A 10602-nucleotide genomic window follows, 5' to 3' on the forward strand; every position below is an offset into this window, starting at 1 on the left:
GACAAAAATGGGATTATTTTAGTAGTGGGGATTTCACAGGAATTGATGGCTAACGTGTCAGTGGTCATGCCCGTCAGATTATTACAGCGTGGTCACTGGAGAGTGGTAGGACAGGTTTTTCTGGTAACCTGATAGTAAAATCGCTTTCTCAATTCTAAAGATAGAGCTACTATAAAAATCTAGTGATAACACAGCCTAACAACCAAAAGTATTTTGCCCTTGGTGTCTTGGCTTGTAGGCCTGATCCTGAGGTTACGGGGGGCTGGGGGGCTGGGGCTCTGATCCAGAAAACTGCATTTAATAGACTGTATCAGTGGGCTATCATTTCTTAAATATGGTGTTCCACAGTATTTTCAAGCTATTAAATTATACTAATTTAACTCCTGGTTTTAAGTGTGAGAATTCAGACCCATAAAATATAAGACAAAAGGAGGTAAGAAATATTTGAAAAATAATTAGGTATTAAGGGACTTCCGAGGGAAGCTATATATGGATTCCTGGTGGCTAGTTGGTTATACATTGAACTGCCAATCATAAGGTCAGTGGTTCGAAACCACTGGTCACTCTGCAGCCTTTGGAAGATTAAGAGAGGCAGTTCTTCTCTGCCCTGTAGGGTCACCATGAGTTAGAATCAACTAGATGCCGGCAGGTTTTCTTTTTGCTGTGGGAGGTTGTAAATATATACAGAATACAAGTGGGATACTGCAAAGCCAGAACACAGCTTAAGAAGGTGGATAATAAATGTAAAGGCACACCTGTGGAAGGTGTGCTGGCAGTTTACAGTGTCAGAAGTTAAGACTTCATATCAGTGTTCATGAATATTTTGAAGATCTAAATTTTTTTCAAATTATACCGTAAACATTTTAGAACACGTTAATATAGAGAAATCAACAGATAATTCATGTTAAACATGTTAGAGGTCAGGTGGATTCCAAGGTTCTTTATAAGCAAAGTAATTATATGGGGTTTACGTGGAGAGCAAATGTTTTGAGAATGATGAGGGTAACAGATGTACAAATGTGCTTTATACAATTGATGTATGTATGGATTGTGATAAGAGTTGTATGAGACCCCAATAAAATGATTTAAAAAAAAGAATTATAAGAGTGTTTGTGCACAGGTGGAGAAGTTGTGTCATCCTATAACAAGCCTGGAACCTTTAAATTGTAATAAGGGAATTTGAACTCTGACAGATCCAATAGGGGATTCGGAACTCCTGAATCTCTACTGTATAAAACACACTACTACTCAGTTGATTAAGACTCATAGCGACCCCATAGGACAGAGTGGACCTTCTCCTGTGGATTTCGGAAGCCGTCAATCTTTACGGAGCAGAAAGTCTCACCTTCCGCTTGCAGAGCAGCTGGAGGACTTGAATACCTGACCTTGTAGTTAGCAGTGGAACACAGAACCCTCTAGACCAGGGGTTCTCCACCTTCCTCAGGCCGCGACCCTTTCATGCAGTTCCACATGTGGCGGTGACCTCCCAGCCAGAACATGATTTTCGTTGCTGCTTCATAAATGTCATTTGGCTACTGTTCTGAATTGGGCAACCACTGTGAAAGGGTCGTTCGACCCCCAAAGGGGTCATGACCCACAGGGTGAGAACTGCTGCAGTACACCATCAGGGATCCTTATTTCTCGTGCAGTAACTTACTTCTGGCCCCTCTCGAGACACATTGGGCCCTTGTCCTGGTGCTGCTTCCACATGGTTTTCCGAGCTCCACTGTAACGCTCGGACTCTTGCGTAGCCCCAGCACAGCCATGCGTGCTTTCCAGAGACAGCGTGCACGATCTGAGACTGTACCACCCAAACCTCCCTTTCCCTCATAAGTTACTTGAATTCCAAAAAAAAACAATAACAAATTGGAACTGCCTGCTATTCAGTTCCTGATAAAGGTGAAGTGACAGTTGGGGGAAATTCCATGTTCATGTAATTTACACTGTTCAAATTACATCTTTGGATCAAAGGACCCCAGGTGAAGTGTAACTTGACCTGAATATTTAGTACAAAACAAACGGCTTTAAATAAAACTACATAAAGATATCCTGATTTTTTGGTGGGTGAGCAGAGTGAAGAGTGGCAGAGGCATATGTGCTGTGTCTCAAAAGCCAGAGCCGATCGGGGAAACAGGTGCCGTTTTCAGAATCAGCACGTCACTTGACCTGCTGATTCCAAAAACAAGTTTAACATCCCCCCAAAAGTTTCACATTTGAGGCACTAAAATGTGTAATATTATACATCAGGAGTGTCTAGCACAGACTCTTGTATCTCACATCTGTTGGACTATAGTGGGAAAACCCTTTGGGGATAAATGGTGATCTCCTGTCTCTGCCGGACCTTAGCGAAACGAATTGTCTTCTTTAGGGTGTATGGTTAGGTCGGCATTGAAGTTAGAGGAACTGTGATTCGACAAATTACCTTTAACATTCAACATGGATTCTAGACTCACCTCAAGACTTTAAAATGGAATTGAGGCTCAGCTTTCAGAATGCTCTGTGTTCACACACAAGTGCCTCTCGCTTTAAACTCTCATAGAGAGGGACTTGAATTTCTGTATCACAGATTAATCTTGTATTATACAAGTGCTTTAAAATAGTTTCTTGAAACTGATCAATTCCAGGTGAACTGATGAAATCAAATTTTAGGATTTACAAAGCAAGGGCAAAACCTGACCGAAAGTCATGGCACCACCTCTCTAAATACACATATGCATGTGTACGTGTGTGTACACACACTTCCATCTCTAGCCTTCTGAAACATGCAGTATTCCTTGGCCCTTTAAAAAAGCCCTCAGATGCTCCCTGATAGTACAAATATGAGAGGGCGTGTGTGTGAAATAAATGGTCTTTTAATGGACCACTGAACAAGCAGATACTAGTACCACACATTGAAATAAAGTTTCCATCATGAAAAGTATGCTAAGACCTGGTCCCTTAACTTATTAGAGAACCTTAAAATTGGGTTAGTCAAGAAAACCAAAACTAGTTTACATGAAACACAAAGAGTGCTAAAGCCATAAACTATGATGTCGGTTGTAAGCCTAATGAAAGTTCGGATGTAGGAGTTTGGTGCACACCGCAGCAGTCTGGGAAGGTTCCCTGCGAGAGGTGAATGTGACCTGGGCTTGCATTGAGTGGGAAAATCAAGAACAGGAAGGAGTGAGGACAAGCTAGGCTAAAGGTATAGCACAGCGGTTCTCAACCTGTGGGTCACAACCCTTTTGGGGGTCAAACAACCCTTTCACAGGGGTCGCCCAATTCATAACAGTAGCAAAATGACAGTTATGAAGCAGCAATGAAAATAACGTTACGGTTGGGGGGTCACCACAACATGAGAGGAACTGTATGAAAGGGTCAGAGCATGAGGAAGGTTGAGAACCACTGGTCTAGCACAAGCAAGGACAGGGCAGAGACGTGTGTCCATGCGTGGTGGTGAGCAACTTGAATGCAGTGAGCAGTCAAGACTGATCTTACGCTCGGTGACACATATGTACACCTAGATGGGGAGAAAGGCGGTAACATCACACCTGGGGCTCTGCGGGCAGACAGAGAATATATGTAAGTATATAATAGTAATAAATTGTATTGAGGATCTGTGAAGGTATTTAGAACATTTCTGTCCTCTCAGAGACTGAAGAGAACCCACACCTTAAGAATTTTGATCAGGGTATGTCAAAGAAAACAGGAAGCGGAAGAGGTGTGTGTGTGTGTGTGTGTGTGTGTGTGTGTGATTAAAGGTCCCGAATCAAAGTGTATGGCCCTTCTTTTCTTTCGCAGAGCTCTTTCATATGGTTTGGGGCACACAATAGCAGGAGTAGAGCTGCTTTATCCTTAGGATCGGGATACTGAGTGCTGAGAAACCTGCCATGGGCTCAGGAAGCTGCTGAAGGGGCGGAGAGAAACAGGCAAGGCAGCAACAACCAGAGGCCAAGTGCAAGCCACAAAGATGCCAGTGAGAATTAGCCTATGTGGGGCCTACCCAGGATTTTTCAGAACAGCGATGTGTCAGTGTACGAGTTCAGTTACTCTGTGGTTGCTATCTTTGCCCATGCCGAACGTTGACTTCATTAACACCACGCCTTCAGAAACTAATTATCAGTGTGGGCTTTGGTCGTCTGAAAATTAGTCTTATGGAAAGGAATTAAAGTTGTTGGGGATCAATCAAAGGACTACCACCTTGCTCAGATCACCCCTCTGAGGTTGACAGAGTTGGCAGAGTCAAATCAGAGGAGGATGTTAATTGGGGGCTTGCAGGTGCTAACACGTGGGAAAAGAAACAGAGGCTCAAGTCGGATCTGAAATCAGCGGGTTATATTGGTAGCCGCATGACCTGATCAGACAAAATGGTAGACCAGGCGGCCATGCTACCCAGACCCTCTACAACAAAGACAAGTGAAACAGACATAGATGATCATCCTGGAATGCTGAGCTTCGGAGGAAAAGATAGAGAAATGAATTGAATACTGACTTGGAGAAGCAGAACCAAAATGGTGAGAGTAGATAGATGAATAGGGGAATTGTGCCATAATGCTCACCTTCCGGACACACTTGCTGAAGAGAAAGTGGGTGCATAAGCAAATGTGGTAAGAGAGCTGATGGAGCCCGGCTATCAAAAGATATAGCACCTGGGGTCTTAAAGACTTGAAGCTAAAGAAGCGGCCATCAAGCTCAGAAGCAACAAAGCCCACATGGAAGAAGCACACCAGCCTGTGTGATCACAAAGTGCCGAAGGGATCAGTTATCAGGCTTCAAAGAACAAAAAAATCATATCACTGTGTGCTCACCTCCCTGATACGATCGCTGAACACAAATGGGTACAAAAGCAAATGTGGCAAAGAAAGCTGATGGTGCCCAGCTATCAAAAGATAGTGTCTGGGGTCTTAAAGGCTTGAAGGTAAACAAGCAGCCACCTGGTTCGGAAGCAGCAAAGCCCACATGGAAGAAGCACACCAGCTTGTGTGCTCACGAAGTGTTGAGGGGATGAGGTATCTGGTATCAAAGAACAAAAAATCTTACCATTGTGAATGAGGGGGAATGCGGAGTGGGGACCCAAAGCCCATCTGTACACAACTGGACATCCCCATACGGAAGGGTGCGGGGAGAAGACGAGCCAGTCAGGGTGCTGTATTGCAACCATGAAACATACAACTTTCCTCTAGTCCCTAAATGCTTCCCCACCACCACCACCTCACCCCACTATCATGATCCCAATTCTACCTTACAAATCTGGCTAAACCAGAGCATGTACACTGGTACAGATACGAACTGGAAACACACGGAATCCAAGACAGATGATCCCTTCAGGATAAGGGGTGAGAGTGGTGATATCAGGAGGGTAGAGGGAGGGTGGGGTGGAAAGGGGGAACTGATTACAGGGATTTACATATAACCTCCTCCCTGGGGGACGGACAACAGAAAAGTGGGTAAAGGGAGACGTCAGACAGTGTAAGATATGTCAAAATAATAATTTATAAATTATTAAGGGTTCATGAGGGAGGGAGAGTGGGGAGGGAGGGGGAAAAAATGAGGAGCTGATGCCGGGGGCTTAGGTGGAGAGCAAATGTTTTGAGAATGATGAGGGCAATGAATGTACAAATGTGCTTTACACGATTGATGTATGTATGGATTGTGATAAGAGTTGTATGAGCCCCCAATAAAATGATTTTAAAATCATTTTATTTTAAAAATTAAAAAAGCTTTAAAAAGAAAGAAAGAAAATGATGAGAAACCCCATGAATAAATTAGTTCTCAGAAAATTATGGGGAACTAAAAAACCACCAGCAGCAACTATTTTAGTGGAAGGGGACACTTAAAAAGAAGGGAGTGTGTGTGCTTTGGTGTCTGAGGAATGTGAGCCTATTGAATATGGACTTACAAGCAAGGCAAGCTGTTGTGACAGATAATAGGCAGTCAATAGATTCATAAAATTGTCACTCATAGTCCCACTTCCAAGAGCTTGGCACTTCGTTCAAGCCCAATGGGAAATGTGAGGGTCTCCTCCTGGGGCCACTCTTGGGAGCAATTTAATGTAAGTGGCCATTAAGAAAATAGAAACTGGGATCCTTTTTCCAGCCAGCGCCAAGCGATGGGCATCTCTCGGGACAACTGGCACAAGCGCCGCAAGACCAGGGGCAAGAGAAAGCGCTGAGGCGCCCGGCTGCCAACACGAAGATCGGCCCCCGCCGCATCCACACAGTTCGTGTGAGAGGAGGCAACAAGAAGTACAGGGCCCCGAGGCTGGACGTGGGGAACTTCTCCTGGGGCTCCGAGTGTTGTACCCGCAAAACAAGAATCATTGATGTTGTCTACAACACATCTAACAATGAGCTGGTCCAGACCAAGACGCTGGTGAAGAACTGCATCGTGCTCATTGACAGCACGCCGTACCGCCAGTGGTACGAGTCCCACTATGCACTGTCCCTAGGCCGGAAGAAGGGGGCTATGCTAACTCCTGAAGAGGAAGAGATATTAAATAAGAAGCGGTCAAAGAAAATTCAGAAGAAATATGATGAACGGAAAAAGAACGCAAAAATCAGCAGTCTTCTGGAGCAGCAGTTCCAGCAGGGCAAGCTTCTCGCCTGTATTGTGTCAAGGCCAGGCCAGTGTGGCCCAGCAGATGGCTATGTGCTAGAGGGGAAGGAGCTGGAGGTTTATTTGAGGAAGATCAAAGCTCGAAAAGGCAACTAAGTCTTCCCATCCTAGCACATGTATTAAAGGTGTTTATTCTAAAAAAAAAAAAGAAACTTAGAACGAAAATGCTTTGAGAATGATGATGGCAACATATATACAAATGTGCTTGACACAATGGATGGATGGATGGATTGTGGTAAGAGATGTAAGAACCCCCAATAAGAGTATTTAATTAAAAGAAAATAGAAACTACACAATCGCTTGAATAGAAAAATTAAAGACTAACTAAAAAAATTACTAATTAGCAAAAGGTAGCTAATGACTAAAATATATATATGTAAGTGGAATATAAGAATAGAAAATGTCAGAAGCAGTTACTAGGGCCAATAAAATACCCTAAAAAGGAACAAACTTAGAAGTAGCCCCCCTTACAGCTACGGTTCCAGTTTCATTGCTTGTGACCAATTGCAGGCAGGGTAGATGGATACACTGGGTGCCTCATGGCAAGGTGGTTAGCAAGAAGCCACCTGCTGGGACCGGCTCTCCGGAGTTGGTGCACAGGAAGCACCCACTGAGGTAGCAGAGGGGTTCACCGGGACTCGTACCCCTGCAGCTCCCTGCTGTCACTGCTTCCTTACTGCATTTTGCTGTGTTCCCCCAGCTCCACCTTGTGACACAATCTAGCACTGAACCACGTAGCAAGAGAGAAACGGTACAAGCTCACTCCAGCTTTGCAAAGAAAGGTATATTGGAGTGGATAGGCAATAGATTGTTAATTAGCAGAGAGAATCATATCAGCTGCAAACATTCCTCCCCAACACAAAAGCATCAGGTAAAAAACAAACAAACTGTACCAGAGGAATCCAAACAGAATTCTCCTTAGACAAGCATTTGGGTATCAACAAACAAACATACTTGTGCCCATTCCAAAGAAAGGTGATCCAAAATAATGTGCAAATTATCCAACAATATCATTAATATAACATGCAAATGAAATCTTGCTAGCAATAATCCAAACAATGTTTGCAGCAGTACACTGATAGGGAGCTGGCAGAAATTCGAACTGAATTCAGACAAGGACATAACATGAGGGATATAATTACTGACGTCAGATGGATCTTGGGTGGAAGCAGAGAATAGCAGAAAGGTGTTCACGTGTGTTTTATTAACTACCATGCAAAAGCCTTCAATTGTGTGGATCTTAACAAACTATGATAACACAGAGAAGAATGGGGATTCCAGGACACTTCATTGTGCTCACGTGGAACCTTTAATGGATCAAGAAGTGTTTGTTAGAACAGAGCAAGGGATTGTTGTGTGGTTTAAGGACATATGTCCCTCACCATCCTTGTTCGATCTGTACGCTAAGCAAATAATCAGAAAATGGACTAGATGAAGAAGCAAGTGGCATCAGGATTGGAGGAAAGCTTATTTACAACTTTCAATATGCAGATGATACTACCTTGCTTGCTGAAAACGAGGATTTGAAGCACTTGCTAACGAAAATCAAGGACTACAGCTTTGAGTATGGATTACAACGCAATGTAAAGAAACCCACGTTTTTCACAAATGACCAATAGACAATATTGTGAAAAATGTAGGAAAAAATGAAGTTGTCAAGGATTCCATCTTGCCTGGGTCCACAATCAGCAATCATGGAAGCAGCAGTCAAGTATTTGCATTGGGCAAATCTGCGGTACAAGGCCTCTTTAGAGTGTAAAAGACGTCCCTTTGAGGACTAAGCTGTGCCTGACCCAAGCCAGGGTCTTTTCAATCGCCTCATATGCATGTGAGAGTTGTACAAAGAATAAAGAAGAGTGAAGAACTGATGCATTTGAATTATGGGCTGTAAAAGAAGATGGTAACTCCAACCAAATGATTGGATGGACCTACGCAAATAGAATGTGTGAAGCGCCATTAGAGGTTTTTATTGCCAGTGCCCTGGCTGTAAGAGAGCCATCTCAGAAGCAGGAAGAGAGAATTCTTGGGACAATCAAGAAAGAAAAAACACCAGTGGAACATGTTTAAAATCCCTGCCTGAAGTGCAGGAAGTAGCAGAGGCCATTCCACACTGACACCCGAGGCCGAGGCAAGGAGACCATGACACAGAGCAGAGGAGCAGCATGGAGACCATGAAAATGTGAGGCAGTGTGTCAGATGGGCTTCTTGGCCCAGCAGGCAGAGGGCAAGGATCATGTGGCTGAAAGTGGAGGTAGAGAAACTAGGCTACTGGTTACGGAGAGGTGATACTGTGGATCAATGACTACATTGTTTTTTTAAAAATTCATTTTATTGGGGGCTCTTATCACAATCCATACATCCATCCATTGTGTCAAGCACATGTGTACATATGTTGCCATCATTTTAAAAACATTTTCTTTCTACTTGAGCCCTTGGTATCAGCTTCAATGACTAAGTTCTGAATGTTTTATGATCATGGCTGTTAACTTCCCATAATCCTGAGCATTGTCTGTGAGTTCTGTGTCCGTTGCAATGGAGTGTCAACACCAGCAGAGAAGTGGAGTGCTGTGGAAAGGATGGTTGGTGCCAGCATTGAGTAACGATGGTTGGAGACTTGGAGGCATGTTTGACCTCTGCCTCACAGGGATTAGGCTTGGGCTGAGGTGCAGTTGGATACTCCTCCCACCTGTCTAATCGGAGGAGGTCAGATGCCAATTCCACACTCACTTTTCAGTGACTCAGCAGTAGATGTGGACTGTCAAAAAAGGATTTAGTGAGCTTGAGAACAGATCAATAGAGATTGACCCACAGCTAATACCACTTAGTGGTGAGAGGTTGAATGCTTTCCACTGAAGATTGTCTACTCTCATCGATATTATTTAGCATTGTACTGGAAGTGCTAGCTAGTGCAATAAAGCAATAAAACAATTTTAAGGCATACAGATTTGAAAATAAATGAACAAAATCACCTCTATTCACAGATGATATGATTGCCTACAGAGGTATAAGAAATCTACAAACAAAAAAGGTCCTAGAACTAATTAATAAGTTTAGTAAAGTCAAAGACCCAAAGCTTATCTATATACTATCGTGGAAGAGTTAAAAACTAAAATGTAAACATCACCATTTACAATAGCATTTATTAAAGCATAGGATCTGTTGGATGAAAATTATGTCACTAATTAAATAAAGAAAAATTCAAATGGAAAGATATATAATGTTCATGGGTTGGAAGAGTCAGTATTATTAAAATATCAATTCTCCCTAATTTTATCTATAGATTTACTGCAGTCCTAATCTAAATACTAAAGGCTATTTTCTTAATAGAAGTAGAGAAGCGGATTCTAAACTCTCTGTGGTAAACCAAAAGAATTAGGATACCCAAAATAATTTTGAGAAAAACAATTAGAAAGCTTAAAGAACTCACATGACCTTATTCCAAGGTTACTATATGCATACTGTAGCCAGGGCAGTGTGGTTTTGGCGAAAGGACAGGCGGCACATAGATCAATAGAACATACCTTGTGTGAAACCAATGTTTTGAAATTTTCTGAGACTTACTTTGTTGCCCAATATGTTAATATTCACAACATTCTTATGTGCCTGAAGGGAACTGCTTGCAATTATATAGTGTTCACTGCATTGTACATTATTTTACATTTAAATTTAAACATATCTGAAATCAGTATGCCTCTTACCAGCATACCAGTATGCATCATATCAACAGCATATCAGCGTTTGGGTGGCAGTGATTTCTCTTTCTTAATAGAACCAAACCAAACTCGATGCCATTGAGTCAATTCCAACTCATAGCAACCCTATAGGGCAGGGTAGAAGGGCCCATGGGCTTCCAACACTGTAACTGTTTAGGGGAATAGAAAGCCGCATCTTTCTCCCACATGGTACTTAACAGTGTGGGCTTACAGTATATCTACTAGGTCGTTTATTAGATTTAGTATTATCCATTTGAAATACCAGTGACATAGCTTCAGCATCAGGGCAACACAT

At 42.7% G+C, this 10602-nt stretch overlaps 1 pseudogene; it reads left to right on the top strand.

The window, feature by feature from the left end:
- The first annotated feature begins 6088 nt into the window (after positions 1-6088).
- LOC101643846 lies at positions 6089-6690 on the top strand (annotated as a pseudogene).
- Positions 6691-10602: the final 3912 nt, after the last annotated feature.

This window comes from Echinops telfairi, unplaced genomic scaffold, assembly GCF_000313985.2.
Source record: "Echinops telfairi isolate 266 unplaced genomic scaffold, ASM31398v2 ScPeMD7_12;HRSCAF=54, whole genome shotgun sequence".
Classification (NCBI taxonomy): domain Eukaryota; kingdom Metazoa; phylum Chordata; class Mammalia; order Afrosoricida; family Tenrecidae; genus Echinops; species Echinops telfairi.